Genomic DNA, 23903 nt, shown 5'->3' with positions numbered 1-23903 from the left:
CTGATCCCTCAGTCTTGGTAGACCCCTACCTGTGGCCCACACTCATAGTAGCCCTCCTTTTGGTTCCCCACACCTAATAATCCAGGTCCAGAGTGAAAACAGGAGTTGCTCCCACATTGTTAATGTCAATTACCACAGATAGCTGGCTTTCCAATAGTTTCTTATAGACTGAAGGTTGACAGGCAGCCCAACCATGAAAATAAACTCTGACTCATGAGTTCAAGACTGAAGTAAAAGAAGCACAGCGAGTCACAGCTAAATGTGATCTTAGATATAGGAAAATTCCAATGACAACAAAGGTGAGACTCGGTTTAAATTGTGAATACATAATCTAGAGTCTAGTCATCTCAGAAGCTCATCCATGTGGAACACAGCACATATTCTGATAGTAAGTGGACACTCAAAGTCAACTGTGGGCACCATACAGCCACTTGATTGTACCATCTGTCATTTTGTCATTTATTTCTTGGTATGAAATGACTTAGCTTCTAAACCAGGTCTGTGTTTCAGGCCTCTTGATTTTTAATGCAGGATCCTCCTGATGTTTATTATTGCTCTCTCCTTTCCCGCACGTTTAACTGCAGACAACATTTTAAAATCTCCCACCATTTGTACCGGTTTGCATCCAGGAATCTTTCTAAGCTCTGCTTCCCAAACCTGAACTCTCTGTTGCCATCCCATTGTGATTGGTTGCATTCTTGCTCTCTGCCTGCTTCCATGGGCTTGCTGCTCCACACCTCCCTTTATTACCTGTCCTTCAGTCACCTAGTACTTTAGCGGCAGTACCTTTGGCTCAGTGCCCTCCACCAAAGACCAGCCCCCATGGCTGAGATCTGGCCTTTCACTCTTACTCCTAAGTGGGCACAGAAATAACCACTTTCTAGAAGAAAGCCAGTTCCTTCTCCAAGAATCTGGCTGCTCTGCCATGGGATAAGTAGAGAACTGACAGCCCTAAAATTCAACACCAGCCTGAATGGTTCTGGTCAAATTCTTGGATTTGTCCCTAATTCCTGCATCCTACAGTGAACTCTGCTAATTTCCACAAGGGTTTATGCCATGGCTATTGTCTCCTGACCTTGACTCATTTCTGACTCCTGCTACTTCCTTGGCAACTTGTTCTCTCCAGAAGGGACATGACAATCAAAGGAGCCCAAAAGCAGCTGGCACCTGACCCAGGCTATTGGCAAATGCATTTTCTACTGGCCCATCAAACTGGTGAGAAACAGAATCATCTCAGGAGGAGAGTGAGGTGGCAATCACAAATGTGAATGTGAGTAATGTGAGCTTGTCAGGCCTTATGTCTAAAAAGCAGATTTTTGTGACAGAATTAGATAAAGTTTTATTTCAAACTTGCATAACTCAGCAGTATGCCATGCAAGCCTTCATGCTTTTAATTTCCTCCTAAATTTCATGGTCCAAAAAAATCAACAGATGCTGGAAAATTATATTTATGTAAAAGAGCTTCTAATTCAATATGAAAATAATAAAAGAATGAAGATTTACTCATGCAGTTCAAAAAAATCTAGGCAGAACTTTGAAGTCCAAGAGCTTCCCCTGGGAGGCACTGGCATGTTACAGTGGCCACATGATACTAATGCAGCCTTCTCCCAACACAGATATCTCTTCCCCAGCACTAGCCATCATCTTTACCTTTGGCTTCATGCCTTTTCCAGTGATTTAATGGTTTTGCCACCACAGCCCCTGTCTTGATTTTTTATCCACTCAAAACAGCTACCTTCGAGAAAAAATATTTCAAAAACATAGATATTCCTCCAGCTAGCTTAACTTTTTTTTTTATTTGAGTATATTTGGCTCAATGTTGCATTAGTTTCAAGTATCCAACATAATGATTCAACTTCTCTATAAGTTATACTCTCTCCAGCTAGACATCTTACTACAAATATGTGTCATTAAGCTCAAAACAAACTTGGAGAAAGTATTAATGTCTGTACAGGTTTTGATAGATAACAAACCATCCTAAAACTTAGTGGTTTAGAACAACTACAATCAGGGGTGCCTGGGTGGCTCAGTCGGTTAAGCATCTGACTTCAGCTCAGGTCACGATCTCTTGGTTTATGAGTTCGAACCCTGAGTCAGGCTCTGTGCTGACAGCTCAGGCAGAGCCTGGAGCCTGCTTTGGATTCTGTGTCTCCCTTTCTCTCTGCCCCTCCCCTGCTCATGCTCTGTCTCTATCTCAAAAACAAATAAAAAACATTTTTTAAAAATTAAAAAAAAAAAAGAACAACTACAATCATTATTTTATCCCTGAAGATACTGTGAGTTAATAGGGCCCAGCTAGGCAGTTCTTCTGCTCCCTGTGCTGTCCGCTGGTGCTGCATCCCTCCAGAGGACAGACTGGGCTAGAGCTCAAGATGTTCACTCATACAGTGTTGGACGCTCAGCCAGGGCTGTTGGCTGAAGCACATAGATTCTCCTCCACATCCTTTCTATGCCCCTTGGACTTGTCACAGCGTCCCAAGAGGTATCAATGCACAGCATCATTTGTACCATATTCTAACTGCCAAACACATCAAGATCAGCTCAGTTCAAGGGGAAAGGGGAAAGACTCATCCATTACACTCTCCAAATCCATCGTATCTATGGGGGAAAAAAAGGTTTTATTATTGGGCCACTAATCAATCCCATTGTTATTTATAAGGAAACTTCCCTTATCAGACTCAATCCCAACAGGGTCCAGAGCAACTGATTTACTGCCTTTAGATCTTCAGAACAGAGTGAGACTTTCTCAAATTACTTGGAGTCTGAGTTCACGGGGGCCTAGGACCCTTTGGGGCTATTGAAGAGATCAAGGGCTATGTAGGCTTGAAAATTCCCATGGTTTATAATACTGTTGGGATTTACCTTGAACTATATAAATGGAAAAACAACACAAATAACTTTCCAACAGATTCTGCCAGATGAAAGCATAGTAGGCTATTCAGGTATTATTGATAGGTGGGAGAGGACCACACTAATTTGTCCGTCAAAGGATTAAATTTAAAGATGATTTCTAAAATCACCATTCATTTGCATTGTTCTTCATTTCTATTAGAATATAAGACTAGAAAGGATAGGATTGTGGATTCAGTTCCCATGAGAGAAGTCAAGTTTTGCTTTCTCCACACCAAATTGGCCATGTTGTAAATCTGCACCTTGACTCATCAATGGATCTGAAAGAGAAGGGACAGATCAGTGTTACCCCATCCTTGACACTGAGAACCACATAGCATTTTCTTGAATACCATTTAACTTTTTCCTATTCTCTTCATCTCAACCTCCCCCGACCCATTAAGAGTCAGGAAAGAAACTTATTGAACTCTTAGTAGGTATCACCCACTGTATTCAAATTTTTTTCCTGTTTTTGTTAAACTAATATTGTGTCATTTAATCATTACCATAAAGGGTTTTGTGTGCTGTGGGCACTTAATAGTGCTCATGTGACTTGCTGAGATAAACTTTGAGGCAGGTGATCAACCATGGCATTAGCAATGTTTTATTGGATGAAGAAACCTCACATATTTTTGAGGACAGCTTCCTTTGGTTCTGAAGTACAGAAGCTAGATATCCTTGCCAGACAGAGAAATGTATTGCTTTTTGGCTCATATCAGCTCAGTATATGATATTAAACTTGCAAAACATGGTAATAAAACCCTGAAGAAATAGAAGATATTTTGATAGCTGTACTTTAGCCTATATAAGATATTTTGTCGTGGAATATCTGTAGAAAATGCCATTTGACCATGATTTGGAGATGTTGCTTATTGCAAGCATTTTACAAGCTAATTTTGGACGAATGTACCACTTTAGCAAATTTGCAGTTCTCAAAAATAGGAATTCCATCCAGAAGGGAATGGCAGTTTTCCCTCAGGGCATGAATGATCATTCTCATTTCATTGAAATATTTCAATAGGCTGAATTTAATCAGAGTGGTTTTAATTATCCCATTCCTCTGACCCCCGTGTCCACTTCTGCCTTTACCCCTAAATTCCAAATTATCTTTAGCAGAAGTTTAATATCTACACATTTTTCTTTCTACCACATTGTTAATGTAGTCAACACTTGAGCTCCCAAGAAGTTGAGAAAGATTTTCAAAATGAAATAATCATCTCTAGAAATCAAAAGGCATTTTAATGATAGGACAACTTAGCTGGCCTTTGGAAAATGAGATCACTCTAAAGAAATCTACTGATCAAGAAGACAGAATGAAAGTGTCCAGAGGGTCTTAATCACCAGTATCAGGAATATAAGTGAAGATAGAATGTGAAAAGAGGAAAGTAAAAGATGAAGCAAGTATCAGAGTATTTAAAGACTTATTAGAGGTTGCCGCAAAAACAAGACATATGAATCTAATCTTATCTTGTATAAAATATCAACATTGTTTTCTTGTTTAAATCAAGAATTTCTTCCAAAAGGGTTCCATTGTCTCATTTACTTTCATGGGTAACAGTATCTAGTCGTCTGAATTAAAGCATATATTTCCAATTAATATAGATTTTATTTGATTGGTTCATTGTGTACTATTCCTAGACAATGCTATGCATATGGAGATATTTAATGTATTTCAAGTACACAGATATTTTCTAAACAAAAATGTTGTATATTATGTGTGTATATGTATGTGTGTGTGTGTGTGTGTGTGTGTGTGTGTGTGTATAAACAGATGGGTACATAGGTAGATAGATGGGTAGTTAGAGAGGAAGATAGATAGATATATGATAGATAGATGATAGATAGATAGATAGATAGATAGATAGATAGATAGATGATAGATAGATAGAATCTCCTGTTAAAGAGTATGATTGAGTATTTGTCTCCTTTAAGGAGTTGTAAGCTTTTGATTTGGTATTCTAACTATCCCAGAAAAAGTTATCCAAATACCTACTATTTCTATCCTGCGTCTACAGAAGGTACTAAATGTCATTGTCTGCAACAAGTTGGAGTCATCAAATATTGTGCTTGGATCTCTGTTCTAAGTTGTTTTGCCTCCCAGAATCTGACTTCTCCTGTCATATGCCGACACTGATGCATGACTGTCACCTGACTATTGGTGTTCAGAGTTGATAAAGTTTCCTAGTCCCTTTTAAGAATGGTGCACTTTGAACCCAGCCTATACAAACCATCTATGTAAGCATAGTAAATTCACAATAGTGTATTATGATTCAATACTCTGGAATGATGAAACAAGGTTTAGGGTAGTGCTTTCAGACAAAAATGTTTCCCTTAAGTTGAATCTTGTTTCTGAGAGTTTGCATTCATAATGGAAATCCATCATCTATGAATTACTCGGAGCCTCATAAATGTCTCCAAAATGACCACAGCTCACTCCTTCGGGTCTCCTAAAAATAGGCATTCAGGTGCCAGGAGTTGATTACGTAGGCAGTCTGTGATGACTCTAACCATGCCAAAGAATGCTTACATTTGTCCTAAATCTATTTTTAGAAACCAATTGTTAAAACAGCCCACAATGTGTGGACCTGCTGGTGAATTCCATAAACAGATGTCACTTTATTTTTCTATCTTGAAAAAATACATCAAGTACCGTTTGCTGGCTGCCAAAGAGAAGATTATAAAGGAGCAATAAGTGATAGGTTAACTCACCCTTGGCTTTCGTGTTTAAAATGAATCAGCTTTTCAGGGTGTCCCATTTCCATTCTTCATATCACAATGCCTGTACTTCTTTGTGGCACATTTCTTGTCAAGATTTCCAAGTGGCCCTTGAGATGGGATCTATCTGTGAAATATCCAACCTGTGAAAATGAGCCCATTACCATGTTTATGGACAAGTGTTCCCCAATAGCTATCTCTTTAATGTTCAATGGAACCCTGCAGACAGATTTTCTACCCTCTTCCCTCTTGCCTTTGTAAATATGCCATGTAAAAACAGTGTTTCATCTGTATAACAGGCTGCTTGGGAAAGGGTGTATGGTGTTATAAATGACTGCCATGGTTCATCTCTGCAGAGTTATATTCTATGTTAGCCAGCAGAGCAATCCTCTTTTACTGATGGAGTCAAAATAGGCACATCAAAGAGTCAAGACACCTGTGGTACATGGTATTAGGGTTAACTTCGTTTTCAGTCAGCTGCTATATTCCAAGGGGAAGATGGTCTCTGATATAAGCCCGTGGCTCCAGAAAGCTACCCACCTGCTCCATAAAAGGCTCCCCGATGAAGATTTGAAGAATCTTTACGAACAGATCCCCAGGTCCCTAGGAAAACAATGTGAGGTCATCTATACAAGGTACTGGGTTATAACAACAAAACAGAAGATAATTTTTTAAGTACATTTCTCCCAATGTTTTCTAGCATCCTTTTAGAAATTATAAATAGAGGAAGTATTTAAATGACCCCTATTTTGACTGTGAATAGACTTGAATTTCCATATCCTAGAAGAAATGAATCTCTTGGTTATGCTTGTGCGGTGGAAGAGTTAATCCAAAAGACAATGTTTTCCTGAAATCTTATATATCAGTACAGCTCAGATCAGTAGGGCTAAGATCAAATACCCTCTCAGTCCTTCTCTTCAATTGTATTCAGAATTGCAAAAAAGTTTCAGCTCCAGATGAAAAGGAATAGATAAGTATTTTGCAGCATAAAAATAAACTGCCTGTTAAGTATGATCTCTTAAGTAGTATAAAATTTCTATAAGCTGGGATATGTGTTACATGTGGCTAAAAGACTACCCTTCATTTTCCACCAGTCTGGTTTTTAACCTGCTGTTCTGAGGCCATAAACTCTCAGAGGGAAGTCCTCTGTAATTTTATATGGAATTTGATGACTTAGAGGCCCATGGCAGGAATTACGGAGAGGGAGTTTTCTCAACTCCACAGCTCCTATAGAGAGACTAAAGCTCATTATCTGAATCTCAAACTAGTTCATCTTACAGAGCTATGAAATAGCATAAGCTTTGTTAACTCCTTTAATTTCATTCTTTGGGTGAAGTATTCTGTACACCTTCTAGAAATGTATATTCGATGTCACTTGGATAGAGAGAAAGGAAGGCTGAGTGCGCCCAGAATATTGGAGGACATAGAGTGGGAGATCAGAAGTTAGAAGATTAGCCTAGTTTTTCATGGAGACAGTCCTTCAAGCTTTCCCAGGAAATAAAAGGCTTCTAGCGGGGGGAAACAATAGACCTGAACAGCAGGAGTGTTTGGGACGGGAGCCAGGGAGCAAGAGTCACTAACAGAGAGTGGTAATTTGGAATGAATTGCTGTTTGTGTTGTGAAGCACACAGGACACAGCTGGTGTACTGGCTAACCTGAGGATTTGTAGTGACTGCATTGAAATGGTAATGAAGTTTTTATTTTATGATTGCAGATGTTTGTGGATTATTGTTATTAAGCTTATTAGTGTACCACTACAAATATGAGATTTTTATTTACTTGGGCTCTTATTTATGGGAGCTTTGTTAAAGTCTTTTTAACTCAAGACAAGAAAACAAAAGCCGTGCAATAACCAAAATGTGCTGAGCCATCAGGCAATCCTTACGGAGTGGGCCTGTGCGTGCGTGCGTGCGTGCGTGTGTGTGTGCACATGTTCACCAGTGCCCTTAATGTAAGACTCTTATACATTTGAGATAAATCCAAATGTCCCCCTTGTTGTTGTGCCTTAAGTAACGTTTTCAAGTACTCTGCTCACAGGTGAAACAATCATTCTAGTAACAGTGGTCACTATCACTGGTTCTGGCGTTGGATTGCCTTGCCAATTCTGCCATTTATAAACTGTGTAGTATTAGGCACTTAACTTCCCTCTGCCTCAGCTTCCAACTCTGTAAAATTGAGGTTAAAGAAATGCTACCTTTTTTCTAAAGTCATTGTGAGGTTTAAATGTGATATCTGGGGATGCCTGGGTGGCTCAGTAGGTTAAGTGTCTGATTTCAGCTCAGGTCATGATCTTGCGGTCCATGAGTTCAAGCGCCACGTTGGGCCCTGTGCTGACAGCTCAGAGCCTGGAGCCTGCTTCAGATTCTGTGTCTCCCTCTCCCTCTGCCCTTCCCCCACTCACACTCTGTCTCTCTCTGCCTCTCAAAAATGAATAAATGTTTAAAAAAAATTTTTTTATGTGATATCTGTATAGAGCACTTATCAATTAATGTTAGCTGTTACCTAAAAGGATCTTGATGTAGAAGGACACTTATGCATTTTATTCAAAAGGTTGGGACTAAGAATTCTGTTAGAAACTTTATTATCTTGCAGAGTGATCTCATATCAAACAATTGAAAGAAGGTGCACATATGTCTGTGGACAACTAGTTTTCAAGCAATAAAATAAATAATAACCAGTTATTTTATTGTTAGGCATAGTATGATCTCTTTTAATGATTCAGAAACTGCTGAAGAATCTTGAAATCTTTCAAGATACTATCATTAGTGAGTATTAAGTAGCATCATAGAATGGATTGACAAAAGTGTTTAGGATATCAGTTATAAAAATTCCAAATGATTTTGCTTTCATTATAGTTCACTTCCTAGCTGGCCATAAGGACACAGTAAATATACAGGAAGTGAAATGAGCATCTCCAAGGAATTCAGTTTCTAACATGCTAAAATAATTTCCTTAGGTTAGAAAAATCAAAATCCCCAAAATATGCCATATGTAAAAATAAACTCATTACCATTAAGCATTTCAAAATGAAAATGATTACTAGTTGACCAATTAAAGAGAAGCCTCTTTCATATTGACTATACAGCAATTCCTGCCAGTATCATGATGTGATGTTGATGATTTAAAACCAATTGGGGACGCTAATGAAGAATCCCATGATTCACAGTCAAATGTATCTTGGAGTCTAGTCATAAATTTACAATAAAGTTGACATCTGGGGTGCCTGGGTGGCTCAGTTAGTTAAGTATCCAACTCTTGATTTCTGCTCATGTCGTGATCTCAGTCATAAGATAGAGCTGCACCTCGGGCTCCATGCTGAGTTTGGAGCCTGCTTAAGATTGTCTCCCTCCCTGTCCCTTTGCCCCTCCCCCGCTGGCACACTCATGCACTCTCTCTCTCAAAAAATAAAAAAATTAAAAAGTTGACATCTAGTGAGAGTTTCTAAGTGAGTATATCTTCTGGAATTTTCTAACAGAGTTCATCTAAAATAGGTTCATGGTCAGAAATTAAATATGTTCACCTTAATTTGTTGATAGATAACGTATTTCCTTAACCAAAGGTGACCCCTCATGACTCTGAAAGCAATAAGAAAACACTGTGTAAATTATAAAGCATTAATTTGGGGTGGGAGAATGTCAGGAAATTGGGAAGCAAACCAAGTTCTCAAATACATTATTACATCTGAGGGATAGCTTTAATTAGGTAGTTTCATGATATCTTAAACCAGTATGCACCCATACCATGGGTTGTGATTAAAAAGACCTTTATATAAAAACAAGGTCTTCAGGAATTACATTTTATATCTCATTATTGTAACTTAATTGCTTATGATTTAAATACTTCTAAATTAAAAAAAAAAAAACAATTCACTTGTAATAAGTTCTATTCTGTAGTGGAGATTTTTCCAAAGTGAAATTTGTAACTATAAGTATAATGTAAGCCTGGAGATGCCAGAGACCACCACATAGAGAATGAGTTCATGAGAATGAAGCCAACCCAGAGGAAGGTTGAGCCAACAGATGGAGAAAGACAGACACTGGTGACATCATTTGAGGCCTCCAGATTCAGCCATGCCTGGGTTTCATAATTCTGTGAGCCAATAAATTCCTTTTATGGCTTATGCCTGTTGGAGCTCAGTTTCTGTCACTTAAAAACCAGGAGAGGGGCGCCTGGGTGGCTCAGTCGGTTAAGCGCCCAACTTCGGCTCAGGTCATGATCTCACAGTTTGTGAGTTCGAGCCTCGTGTCGGGCTCTGTGCTGACGGCTCGGAGCCTGGAGCCTGCTTCACATTCTGTGTCTCCCTCTCTCTCTGCCCCTTCCCTGCTCATGCTCTGTCTCTCTCTGTCTCAAAAATAAATAAACATCAAAAAAAATTAAAAAAAAAAATCAAAGAAAAACCAGGAGAATCCTTACTAATACAGCAACGAGGGTCACAAGTTTTGGGGAAATGCTTCAAATTATATTTGTCTCTTACAAATTCACAACGTGTACTAACTTGTTAAAAGATCTGAGAAAACCTGCTGTAAAGGAACTTTCTTTCTCTGTGTTAACCCGCTGTTTCCCCAAACTTGGTTGATAGTAGAGTCTCCTTCTATGCAACACCTACGAGCACCTGTTTCACTAAGAACGTTTTGGGATGTGATGCTCTTCTAAGGCATGGAGGGAAGAGAGTTGTCAAAAATGACCCCAGCAGGACTTCAAAGACTCACTGAAAAGAAATTCATAAAGTGAAGTAACCTCTACTAGATGAGTAAGTCTAAGTGGGGAGGGAGCCAAAAGCAGGGTCTTCTCTACACAGTCCCCTCATTTCTCTGTAGCACCATGATGGGAATAGTGGAGACCTCCATCATCTCTTTAAATGACAAATTACTAGGGGCTCACTATCACATGCTGTTCCTTCCTCTGCCATGATCCAATATATTGGTGGTTTTTCCTCCTAACTTTATCCCTCTCCATAGAATCTCTACCACCTATAAGATGAAGATATGCCAGGCTATTTGAAGCCTCCTCATTTAAGGTAGCAGGGAACCTCATCTTCTAGGCTCCCATCATATTTCCCAATCCTACACTTAAAGCTTCAGCTTCTGAGATGGGTCTCAGTTCTCTTAAATTCTACCAGCTAATGTCCATCTTTTCTACAACCATTCAAGCCCCAAGGCCTGAGACTCAGGAGAGCCACTGGTGTAAGTTCCAATCTGAGTGCAGACCAGTGTCTCAGTTGAAAACAGAGGAAGCAAATTTTCCCTAACCCTGCTTTTCAGGCCTCCATGGGATTGAATGATGCCCACCCACACTGGGGAGAACAAACCACTTTGCTCATCTATTGATTCAAATGTTAATCTCATCCAGAGACACCCTCACAGACATACCTAGAATAATGTTTAACCAAATATCTGGGCACATCTGTGTCCCAGCCAAGTTGACATATAAAATTAATTATCACAGTAACAAAAATCACATATGCTTCTGTTTCACTTATTCCTGAGGATTTGTTCCAGAAGCATGAGCTCTTTGGGAGTTGTGCAGTCCTTTCTTGTCAACATGGTCTTTGACATCACCTTAGTTCAGCAGTTACCAGCCTTGCTTGACATCAAAATGTAGAATATTATGAAAACATGGATTTCTAGGCTTCCATTAATTACAACCTTCTGAATGAGAATCCGAGTTTGAGGCCCATCTTAGATCAGAATATAAGATAGAGGCCCGGGCCCATTTCCAAAGGATTTTTTTGTTGTTGTAGTTTATTTATTTGAGAGAGAGAGAGAGAGAGAGAGAGAGAGGAAGAGAGAGAGAGAGTCGGGGAGGGGCAGAGAGCAAGAGGGAGAACACAAAATCTGAAACAGGCTCCAGGCTCTGAGCTGTCAGTACAGAGCCGACACGGGGCTCCAGCTCGCGAACTGTGAGATCATGACCTCAGCCGAAGTCGGACCCTTTACCAACTGAGCCACCCAGACACCCCTCCAAAGGATTTTAATAATCAACCTCACTAAGGAATAACTGCTTTTTTTTTCATTTTATTATTTTTTTAATTTTAAAAATTTTAATTCCAGTATAGTTAACATACAGTGTTATATCAGTTTCAGGTGTACAATATAGTGATTCAACAATTCTATGCATTACTCAGTGCTCATCAAGATAAGTGTACTCTTAATCCCCTTCACCTATTTCACACACATCCCCCAGCCATCTCCCCTCTGGTAACCATCAGTTGGTTTTCTACAGTTAACAGTCTGTTTTTTTGGTTTGTCTCTTTTTTTTTTCTTTGTTTCTTAAATTCCACATATGAGTGAAATCATATGGTATTTGTCTTTCTTTGACTCACTTATTTCAGGTAGCATTATACCCTCTAGATCCATCCATGTTGTTGCAAATGGCAAGATTTCATTCTCTCTTTATGGCTGAGTAACATTCCATTGAGTATATGTACATCTTCTTTATCCGTTCATCTATTGATGGACACTTGGGCTGCTTCCATAATTTGGCTCTTGTAAACAAAGATGCAGAGGGATAACTGCTCAAAGTGCAGAGGCACTGGAGACAGTGACTCCAAACCCACAGCAGGGATTTTAGTAGTGTCCCTCCTTCTCACTCCTGTGTTTTCCTCTCCTCCAGACCCCCTTGGCTCATTTAGGGAGGAGCCAGGAGGATAAAGCCATTTGCTAAGTTAGTAGTTTGTGGCAGGAATTGGACTATGTATTTTATATGCTTTATTTCATTGTCATCCTCTAGTCAAACTTGTGAGAGAAAAAAAGGAGAGGTTCTACTTTATAGATGAGAAAAACAAAGTTTAAAGGAGTTAAGTAATTTTACCAAGAGTTTAATTAGTGAAAGAGCTGGAATTTAAACTACAACCCATTTGTTTTTCTCTACACATCAAACTTTGTGGTTGGTTTAGGAATAATCAGATGACCCCAGACTGGAATGGATTAAAGATTCAGAAAAGAATGTTTAAAGCATCTTGTACTTGGTAAGCAATCAGTAACAGGCTCAAGTAGTTGGCTAGACATGGAAAGAAATAGGGGACTGATGGTCTTCCACTGTATTAGGAAAACCCATAGCACCCTTTGGACAGAAATGTTAAAAAACATGACCACACCTCAGAGAGGCATCAGACAGTTTTATGAAATCTTCAATGTCCCTGTCCTACATCTTCATTCAACATAATAGGTACTCAATAAATGACTCTTGAATAAACAAATGATATAAAATTTACATAGTACTTGTATTTTTTTAAGGAGGGGATTCTTCAATAATTTCTTGCTTTATTTGTTTTCACCCTGAGGCCAAGAATAAGAATACAATAAATTTGCATAATCTGCACTTGAGAAGAGCTCTTTAGTAGTTCCCCATTCAATTTATTTTATCTTTAGATAAAAGGTGAATAGGTGTTAAGTATTCTAATTAGCTGTTTGGAAAGGCATCATAAGCCTCTTTTTCTGAATGACATAAAAAATAAGTATTTGGCTGGAATACTATAGTTCTGAAGATTATTCTTATTTAAGAGCCTTATATAATTCATCCTTTGGGTGTTCAATAAATGCTTCCTGAGTGATTGACTTTGAGGAGTAGAAGGATTCTCTAACTAGTAGGCAATTTTAGAACTGGTTGTCATAGATCCTGTGTTCTGGTCTTATTCCATCTTCAAAACAAAACAAAAAAACTTTCTAGTTGCTAGTGTCAGCATTATAAGAAACAGAGTTCAGGTTTGGAAAGCTATGACTACTTAACATGCACATGAACAAAGTATTACTAAATTGCATATAGTATGAGTATAATATGATAATGAGTCAAAATTAATGTAAATAGGACTGGTAAAAAAAATTACTATGTCCCCTAGAACCTGGAGAATCTGGAGGATATTGCTACTAATTAATAAATGTATTCTTGTGCTATCAGTCACCTGAATGATTTGGTTCATCCTGCAATTAATGGGTTGTAGTGAAATGTCAAACACTCCCTAGGCTCAAAAATCCTGTATGAAGTATCAGTAAGGATACAATTCTTAGTCAGAAGTAGCAATTATCAATGGGCTATCCATATACTCTGGAAAGTTATTTAACATGTAAACATCTTGGTAGATGTCGCAGTAGTTCTCTGTTTCTAAGCAAGGATTCAGCATTGTTGATCCCTGACTTTATTTCTCCTAATCCAAGAACTAATTTACTATTTTCTTTCTTTCTCTCTTCACTCTCTTTTTCTCTTTCTCTCCTTCCATCCTTCCCTCCCCCTTTTCCTCCACCTTCCCACTACATCTCTCATTCCTTTCTTCTCTTTCCACAGGAATTTCTTGAATCTGTATAATAGGCCCGATCCACACTAAACCCTAAAGATACAATGATGAACAGTATTCCTGAATTTAAGATGCTTACAGAAAAATGAAGGCGGCATAACATAAAAATAGATGGGATTCCAAGTAAACGTCAGTGATTACCTAGGAGATTAAAGGAGGTTATAAAATATTACCAGAGTAGAAAAATTCAGCAAGTTTCAATGTTAGCAAAGCATGAAGAAATTTATTCTGAATTTGAAGTTACATGTGTTCAATAAACTGAAACTGATGAAAACTTACTGAAATTGCTCAATTTATAAGGCTTAACTACTTTATAATGGGAGAAATCAATGAAGCAGGTATTTATGATATCTAGATTCTTGATGTATATTATATTTGATTATGAGAAATACTTTATTGCTTAGAGTATGGCAAGGAATTTTACTAATACTTTGTGTAACCATATTTGAGTATTATTCATTGTATTAAAAACTTTCTCTTGAACCTAAAATGTACACTAAATTATTTTCTGGATTCTGAACTATGCTTTTATTAGATCTAAAAGAAAAAAATTTTCCATAGTGAATTCATTTAACAAATAGTTATTGAATACCTCCTGTCTCCTAGATACTATGCATTAGAAAACAAAAACAAAACAAAACAAAACAAAAAAACACCACACATGGTCCCAGCCCTCATAAAATTTATATACTCGTAAACAGTTTCAAATTGTGTAATATAAATCTTTGGCAAAGTAGAGTTTCCTTCAGAAAAAAATGCCCTTTATAACAAACTTGGCTAAAAAAACAATGTCCCAGTAAATAGGGCATGACCGTCTCTCCTATTTTCGAGGCACAGTTCTGAAACCACAAAGCATAGGCTTTAAGTGAAATGGAACTCGGTTCAAATTCAGCTCTGCTCCTTCTTGGATCTCTGACTCCATCCATTGAATGAGATTTGTAATTCCAACTTCACAGGCATATTGTGAAAATCAGATGGCCTGTGTACAGAGAATAATTCTGGACCCTAAATTGAAAGGTGCCAGATTCGGAAATATTTGAGCCTTTGATTTTTAGGATGTGTGTATGTCGGTGTGTGCATTTGTGTGTGTGTAAGTATATGAGTGAGAACATTTCAGTACCTCACTGCCAGGATTATTAACATGAATTAACTGATCAGTAACAAGATGTTGATATAGCAAGTCATAGTCAAGTTGAAAATGGACTGACTCCCAGGGACATATTCTGATATCCATAATTGCTTTTTGAATGCATAGGAAGTATTCCATGTGTCAACTGATGATGAAAAAATCCCTAATTTGACTTTTTCACATTCATTAAAAAAATTATACCCAATTACTAATTATGGATCACTGTATTCCAGTTGGGATTTCACACCACTTCTAAATGACACTTGTAACAAATTACTTCTCCCCAAATCATTTGACTTGCTTCACCAAATATTTTGATAGTGATAGAAGGATCACTTAAAATAAGTGTTGGAGAGTGAATCATTTACTTGCAAAGAATTATAGTCTTAGAGCATTTAGATTGTGAAATTTGTTTGGTAAAATCTAGCAAAGACTAATATGTGGTGGTATTTTCACTATTTTTACGTTACAGAATTTACTGCTTTTTGTGTATATGCTCACACGTTCCTTTGTTTTTATTTAAATAGAATATCTGTTAACTGTAACAAATGTTAACAAATTATAAAATTGATCAAAATAAGATTTCTAAGATGAATCCAGCATTTTCTTCCTATGAACAAGTACTTATAAATCTTTAAAACCACATATAAGATCCTATTTCCAAACAATAGGATTTCTTTTTCCATTACACATGATGATAACTCCTAGCCAGAGCAGCCACAGTTCAGTGTTGATTCATTTACACAAGCTTCACATTTCATAGATGTTCATGGGCCCTTTTATTCTTAAATAAACAGCTTTCTTGAAAGGTGTTTTACTTGTAAATATGTATTATAAAAGATTTATTTTCCTCTTTTGACCTGACCTTCTCCTACCCTCACCTCATTAGACAAAAAAAGTAATTTTTGTCTAATAATTTTTTTCTTTTATTATTATTATTGTTACTTTATTTCAGCACTCGAATTTAGTGACTCATCACTTACATATAACACCCAGTGCTCATCCCAACGAGTGCCCTGCTTAATACCCATTTAGCCCATTCCCTGCCCACTTCCCCTTCAGCAACCCTCAGTTTGTTCTCTATATTAAGAGTCTCTTAAGGTTTGCCTCCCTATTTCTTTTTATCTGATTTTTCTTTCCCTTCCCCTATATTCATTTGTTTCTTAAATTCGACATGCAAGTGAAAAAATATATTTATCTTTCTCTGACTGACTTATTTCGCTTAGCATAACACACTCTAGTTCCTCCACATTGTTGCCAATGGCAAGATTTCATTCTTTTTGATCACCAAGTAATATTCCACTATATATACATATATGGACATATATATACACACATATATGTATATATGTATATAGACATTTGGGCTGTTCCATAATTTGGCTATTGTCGATAGTGCTGTATTTTTTTTAATTTTTTTAATGTTTATTTATTTATTTATTTTTAATATGAAATTTATTTTCAAATTGGTTTCCATACAACACCCAGTGCTCATCCCAACAGGTGCCCTCCTCAATGCCCATCACCCACTTTCCCCTCCCTCCCACCCCCCAATCAACCCTCAGTTTATTCTCAGTTTTTTAGAGTCTCTTATCGTTTGCCTCCCTCCCTCTCTAACTTTTTTTCCCCCTTCCCCTCCCCTGTGGTCTTCTGTTAAGTTTCTCAGGATCCACATAAGAGTGAAAACATATGGTATCTGTCTTTCTCTGTATGACTTATTTCACTTAGCATAACACTCTCCAGTTCCATCCACATTGCTACAAAAGGCCATATTTCATTCTTTCTCATTGCCAAGTAGTATTCCATTGTATATATAAACCACAACTTTTTTATCCATTCATCAGGTGATGGACATTTAGGCTCTTTCCATAATTTGGCTATTGCTGAGAGTGCTGCTATAAACATTGGGAACAAACATTGGGAGCAAGAATCACAGGAAATAGGAGAGGTGGGAGTGCTGGGGGGGGGGCGGGGGGTTGTAATCTTAAAAGAATAAAAGAGCAGTTCACCTGGCAGCTGCCAGCTACTAACCTGGCATATAAGTGACTGATATTCTCTCTTACTGCTATCTAAAATTTATAAAAATTATAAGTAAGCACTTTCTATGGGGAAGGTGGGTGATTACTATCTCTGAGGAGCTCATAGTGTTTGACAGCATCTTTATTTTTTACATAGATAATTTTCAAAATATTCCTGCAAAGAAACTACAAGTGAAATATCTCTTTTTTAAAGGCTGGATTAAAAAAGAACGTGAAGAGAGGCCATGTCAGTGAATATGTTCACAGATTAAGCCCTGGAACTAGAATGCTGGTGTGTGTGTGTGTGTGTGTGTGTGTGTGTGTGTGTGTGTGTGTGTGCATGCTCGTGTGTGTGTGTGTGTGTGTGTGTGTGTGTGTATGTGTTTGAATGTCTCTTGATTTCTGTCTTTACATCTCTCAATTTTAAGATTTTACTGTTTCTCTGCTTCTCTAACTGGTTTCTCACCTTCAATGACTTCATCAACCAACTGGTGATTGGCAAAGCTAATTTTCCCTTCTCTTGCTGTATACTTCTGAATCCTTCTTTACCCGTGTATCTTATATAAGCCATAGATTTCATTTCCTTCCCTGAATCTTAGGGTTGACTCCACTAAAATACGGCAGATTTGGGTGAATGCATTTGATCTGATTGTTCAGAATGCTCTGACAAGTATGGCAGCTTGACAGTGACTTCAAAGAGGGTAGTTGCAGGAGAGATGAAGAAGAAAAGTTTGTATATGGGGTAGTGGTTTTTATAAAGAGACTCTTATAAGAAATGTCTAACTTCTGCCATGTCCCAAGCAAAGGGCAAAGGGATGGTAGTGCCCCCTCAACACCTGCACAGTAGACAGACCCTTACTGAACATCATTAAAGCTCCAGATATTGTACTGAACCATACATGGGATGCAGACATAAAGGAAGGCATGTTCTGTCTTGAATTTTGAAATCTGGTCCAGTAGAAAAGATAGACAAGTATACATGCCTAACTATAAAGTGGAATGAGTTATAGTAAACTATAAGCTTTTTAAAAAAGCTATGGGGATATGCAGAATAGAATAATCCTATCCATTCATATATGTGATTTATGCCCCCCCATTTGAAAGGCACTTTGGCCCACTGTGTGATGGCTAGTGTTTCTCAAACCTGGAAACTCTCGCTAGTATTCGTTGCGGGTAGACTGGGCCAGCAGTGTTACAGGTACATTCTTCTCTACAAACACTATGATGAAGTTTTCTTGGCCTCTGAACAACAGTGACAGAGATGAAGCACTACCTCTGTGGGTAGCTCTACCTCATGGGCTGGTAGCTCCCATCATTGAGTAGTCATTTAATTGAAAAGATTTTTTTTTATTTATTAGAGGAAAAAGTGACAGGCAAATTTTATCAGAAACATATTAGCATAAAATGTCTATTTGCAAGTGATCACATGAAAAATGGCAGATGATTAATTTCTGACTTGGTCAGTAACACTAGAGTAATTGAGAGTTGGGAGACATTCTGAAATACCCACTGGTGGATGTTACACAATTTAAACATCTCCCAGTGTTCCTGCAGTACTTTCACTGAGATTTGTGCATATGTCAAACCAGTTGGCAATATGCCAAAGTCAGAATGGATTTATACCAAAAAAGTACAAACAATGGAGATAGGGTTTCTTAGAGAGCAAAGATACTAATAATGTATTGTTCAACTAGTAAGAGATGAGTTTCAGCCAAAGGAAGGAGAATTTTATCAGCTCTTACAAATTATGGTACCAAGATGGATGCTATATAACTTTGATTTCATTCTTTTTCCAAAGAAGCTACTTTTTCAGATGCAAGTTTCAAGCTTTTTGGATGAGTTTTTAATTCGGAATGTTCAAGGAGGATTAAAAATGTGAAGTATATACAGAAGGACAAAAAAAAAAAAACTTAAAAGAAGTTTTTCTAGTAAAAGTTTCATAAGTGGTCACTTTGATATCATAAGATGCAGTAAAATACCATGGCCTTAAGTTTTCAAACACTAGATAATTTTCCCCTAATCAATACAAAAATTATCATATTACCATATGATCCAGCAATTCCAAACACTACTGGGTGTTTACCCAAAGAAAATGAAAACACTAACCCAAAAGGATATATGCACCTCTATGTTGATTGCAACATTATTTACAATAGCCAAAATATGGATGCAACCCATGTGCCCATTTGATAGATGAGTGGATAAAGGAGATATATGTATTATGAAATATTATTCAGGCATAAAAAATAATGAAATATTGCCATTTGCAACAGCATGGATGGACCTCAAGGGTATAATGCTAAGTAAAATAAGTCAACCAGAGAAAGACAAATACCATATGATTTCATTCACATGTGGAATTTAAGAAACAAAACAAATGAACAAGTGAAGAATAAAAAGAGACAAACAAAAAAACAGGGGCACCTTGCTGGCTTAGTTAGTAGAGCATGAGACCCTTGATCTAGGAACCGTGAGTTCAAACCCCACATTGAGGGTAGAGTCTACTTAAAAAAAATAAAAAACAAACCAGACTCTTAAACACAGAGAACAAATTGGTGGATGCCAGAGGGGAGGTGGGTGAAAGGGATAGAGAAAATAGATAAAGGGGATTAAAGGTATACTTATCTTGATGAGCACTGAGAAATGTATAGAATTGTTGAATCATTACATTGTACATCTGAAACTATTATAACACTGTGTGTTAATTATGCTTGAATTTTTAAAATCTAATGAATAATTATTCTATAAATTCCTCCTGAATTCCAGCAGTGTTCATTATGGCAATAGTGAGAAGGCACTCCTTATTTTGACATTAAAATCATCCTAAGAACTATAATCATGTGACACCCTTACCCTATTCCACACGTGGCTGAGAATCACACACTTACATGAAGCTTGTCTCTTCTTTAAGTCATTAGTCCAAATCAGCTGCAAGAAAAAAATTCACAGTATGAATAAAGCAAAACACACACACACACACACACACACACACACACACACACACACACCTGGTTTGTTGAATTGAAGTTGGTCCCAACAAAAGAAATAACTTTCATACCTTTGAGTCTTTCACTAAAAATTACTTTGAACACCAATCAAAGCCTTGCTAAAATCCATTTGCTGCATTATAAATGCATGTATGAAGGGCATTATATACTCATTTGATGTAGTTGGATTTTTTTCTTTTTAAAGTTTATCTAATGATCAAAATTCCTAATTCTAATAATTAGATAGCCTGTGCTGTCTTGGTGGTTAGCAATCTATATAAGAGGGTGAAAATTCAGCATAGTGGTGGTTCATTAGGATTCTCCAGAGAAATAGAACCAATAGAATATATATATATATATATATATATATATATATATATATATATATATATATAGCTGAAAATGGATATGGATAGATATAGATACAGATATAGATATCTTGGGACTTCTCAGCCTCCAAAATTCATATATATTGGCTCACATGATTTTGGAGGCTGAGAAGTCCTACAATCTGCCATCTGTAAGCTAGAGAACCAAGAAAGCCTGTGGTGTAATTTGGTCCGAATCCACAGGCCCGAGAACCAGAAGCACAGATGTCTGAGGAGAGGAGAAGATGGATGTCCCAGCTCAAGCAGAGAGCAAATTCTTGCTTCCTTTACCTTTGTGTTCTGTTCAGGCCCTCAACACATGGGAAGATGCCCACTCACATTGGTAAAGGCAACCTTCTTTACCCAGTCCACTGATTCAAATGCTACTCTCTTCTGGAAACATGCTCACAGACACGCCCAGAAATGTTTTGCCAGCTATCCTGGTATTCTTTGGACCAGTCAAGTTGACACAAATCAAAATGACACTCATCACAGCTGGTGTTGTGAGCTTCATTAACAACATCACCTCTGACATTCACTTACAGCCTTTTATGTGCCTGACACTGGGCCAAGCATTTTATTTACATGATCTCAGTTAGTCCTCTCAACATAATGTGACAGGTGATGTATAATAATGATCTCCATTCTCCAGATTAGGAAACTGAAGCTTAGAGAAATTCGGTAACTTGCCCAGGATCATAGAGTAGGAGGTAGAGCAGGCATGAAACACACAGTTCTGTATGATACCAAAAGACCAGGCCCAAAGCCCTAATCCTCTAATTACCCATTTCCAACTTGAAAACGGATCCTTGGGTATTTCAAAGCATTCTATGTAAAACAAATATGAAAGTCAAATGATATTAATGTAATTGGCTAAGTAAACAATGTGATTTGTAGACTTTCTTGAACTGAGAGTTTCCATTTATTTACTTTTTATGCATATCCTATTTTGTTTCAACTGGGATTTAATATGAAAAATGGCTTCATAAAAAGCAGTTGGTCAGAAAAGCAATCTGTCGAAAATAGAAAACGTTTGAACCAGAGTTATACTGGCTGCCGTGAAGGCATGTCACTTTACACCTTCTTTCTTCCTAGGGCCTAATGGGAAAGCATGAAATTGACCTAAACTCCAAGTTTCCCAGGGTTTGGCAGGCCGTCACTTACCGAGGTGTGGTATGACCACACAAGCCGTCCAAACAGCTGCTCTGGGACCAGGCCACTCAGGGTGTGGCCATGTGGACTGGTGTGGATGGTAGCAGTGAGCAGACCAGAAGGCTACGTTCCTACAGTAGCCTTCTCGGCATCCAGGCCTCGGTACTCCCTTTCACCCCTCTCATCCACCCCACTTTCTCCAGAAAGGTTGGCTGGATAAAGGGAGGCTTCCACTCCAACTAGGAGAACGGTTGAGAAGGCAGAATCCCACCCAGCGTGGGGGACTGCCCGGCTTCCAAGCAGCCATGTGCTGATTTGCAGGGGCACTTGAGTATGAAACAGGCTTGTCAATACACGTGTCAGCGTTCGTCCCACTGACGTGACTCAGCTGGGAGCTCACTCTGCTGTGGGGGTGGGCCTGTCCTTTTTATTCCTCTAAGGATTTCCTGCGAGTTGAAGGATCACGAGGAGCTGCCAGAGTGAGCATGTGCAGATGGCAGGTGAAGTTGTGCGTCAGCAAAGAACGATCCCTTTTGTTTTTTTCAGGAGTGGCAAGTCAAAATCCAGCTATTAACACAGGAGGTTCACTGGGGAAGTCGGAAAGAAAAGCACATTGGCATTCACATTAGGCAGAAAAGGACCCACGGAGCTGTTAGAAAACCCAGAGGGAAATAGAAGCTAAAGAACTTTTCCTACTAACACACTAATGATGTTTATCTGCACACAGCCTGCTTTTGTGCTAGTACTTTATATACAATTTAGGGGCCATTAAACTTTAATTTAAGATAATTCATTAGAAACGTGTTTTGTATTGGAAGTTTCAGAATAGCAACTCAAACATTTCAGAAACCTCTGTTTTTACTTACACAGTGTTTTGCCTCCACCACGGAGCAAACAGCTCAGATATATAACCCGCCCAAAATAATTGACTCCTGCCTCCAACCTTGCTTCTGAATATTCAAACACACAGCTGTGGGAGTGAAGTGAGAGGCAGGGAACCTGACAGCGAAGAATATCTCTCTGTTTTACATAAACTCAGGCACTTTGGAGGTTGGGAGATGTGTTTTCCAGAGTGTTAGACACACTTCTTCGGTCCTAATTGAGAACATTGTTATCAGCATCCTGTAACTGCAAATGCCAAATTGAAATATCAATTTAAATCAAATAGGGATGAACAAAGAAAAAAATTCAAAACACTCATAGAAAAAATCTTCAATTTCCTAGATTATCAATATCAATTTATATGGATAGCTATCGAGGTCCCTACCTAGATATTGCATTTTCAATGTGAAATAAAGGAATCAATAGGTACATTAAAGCCATAAAGATTACAGTAAAATCTAGACCGTATCCATTCATATGACATTGGACAAATCACGTATGCACCCTAAGCCTTGAGTCTTCATCTGAAAACAGGATAAATAATCCCTACGTAATATATGTGATAGAGAACGTAAATCTCCACCAGTTTGTAAACTTCATGAGAGTAAAGAATCTGAGATTTTGGTGTTTTCCCTTCAATTACATTGTATCTTCAGTACCTAAGACTTTGGCACTCCAATACTTGCTGAATGAATGAACATTATACACATTAAAAAAAGATGCCATATGTGAAATGTCTATCACACAATTAATAAAAGTTTGTTCCTTTAATAACCTCTACCTTAATCCATCTTCATTCCTACCATATTAGCTCAAATGTTTGAGGCTGAATTCTTTCAACTCAATTCATACAATAGGTTCATTTTCAGATACCCTCATGTCTATACTAAGAATTATCTTTGAGCCCTTTATTTCTCTTTCCTTATCAAGACTGTTAGCCAGTACCATTAATTCAGCCTCCACAGTATCTTTCATATCCATTCACTTCTGTCCGCCTCTACTGTCATCATTTACTCTAAGCCACAGTCCCCTAAATGGACCCTAGCAATAACCTCTTAACTGGTATCTCCATCTCACTGTGGTTTCACAATCCATAGCTGGATCTCCTGTCTCATCTGGTACCATTTTTCACTCTTGCCCATGTCCCACCCATCCAGACTTCCTTTCTGTTCCTCACATATCGATCTTTTTCTGTTCTTAAATCTTCATGCTTGTTATTCACTCTGCCTAGTAATGTTTTTGCCCTGGCTCTTCTATAGATGGTTCCTGTATGTCTACTAGGTCTCTGTTCAACTACCCTTCTTCAGAGAGGCTTTCCCTCTTTATCATATTTTCTCTACAAATAATTGCCTGTAACACTTGGATAAAGTCCAAACACCTTGCCAATAGCCCAAGGCATGATCTGACGACTGCCTGGCTGATGCTTTAAACTCATCTTCTACCGTTCTGTTGCCTGGTGCCGCTACATGCCCA

The 23903-nt window shown here is 38.0% G+C and overlaps 1 long non-coding RNA gene across 1 annotated transcript; it reads left to right on the top strand.

Annotated features, from left to right (window-relative positions):
• Positions 1-919: 919 nt before the first annotated feature.
• LOC132693984 (uncharacterized) lies at positions 920-22348 on the top strand. The gene is made up of 2 exons (XR_009617095.2): positions 920-1270; positions 22095-22348. It is a non-coding gene; the product is annotated as an uncharacterized LOC132693984 (long non-coding RNA).
• Positions 22349-23903: the final 1555 nt, after the last annotated feature.

The sequence above is a fragment of the Panthera onca genome, chromosome B4, assembly GCF_046562875.1.
Source record: "Panthera onca isolate mPanOnc1 chromosome B4, mPanOnc1 haplotype 2, whole genome shotgun sequence".
NCBI lineage: Eukaryota > Metazoa > Chordata > Mammalia > Carnivora > Felidae > Panthera > Panthera onca.
The sequence above is the reverse complement of the archived record's forward strand: the minus strand, read 5'-3'. Positions and strand labels throughout refer to the sequence as shown.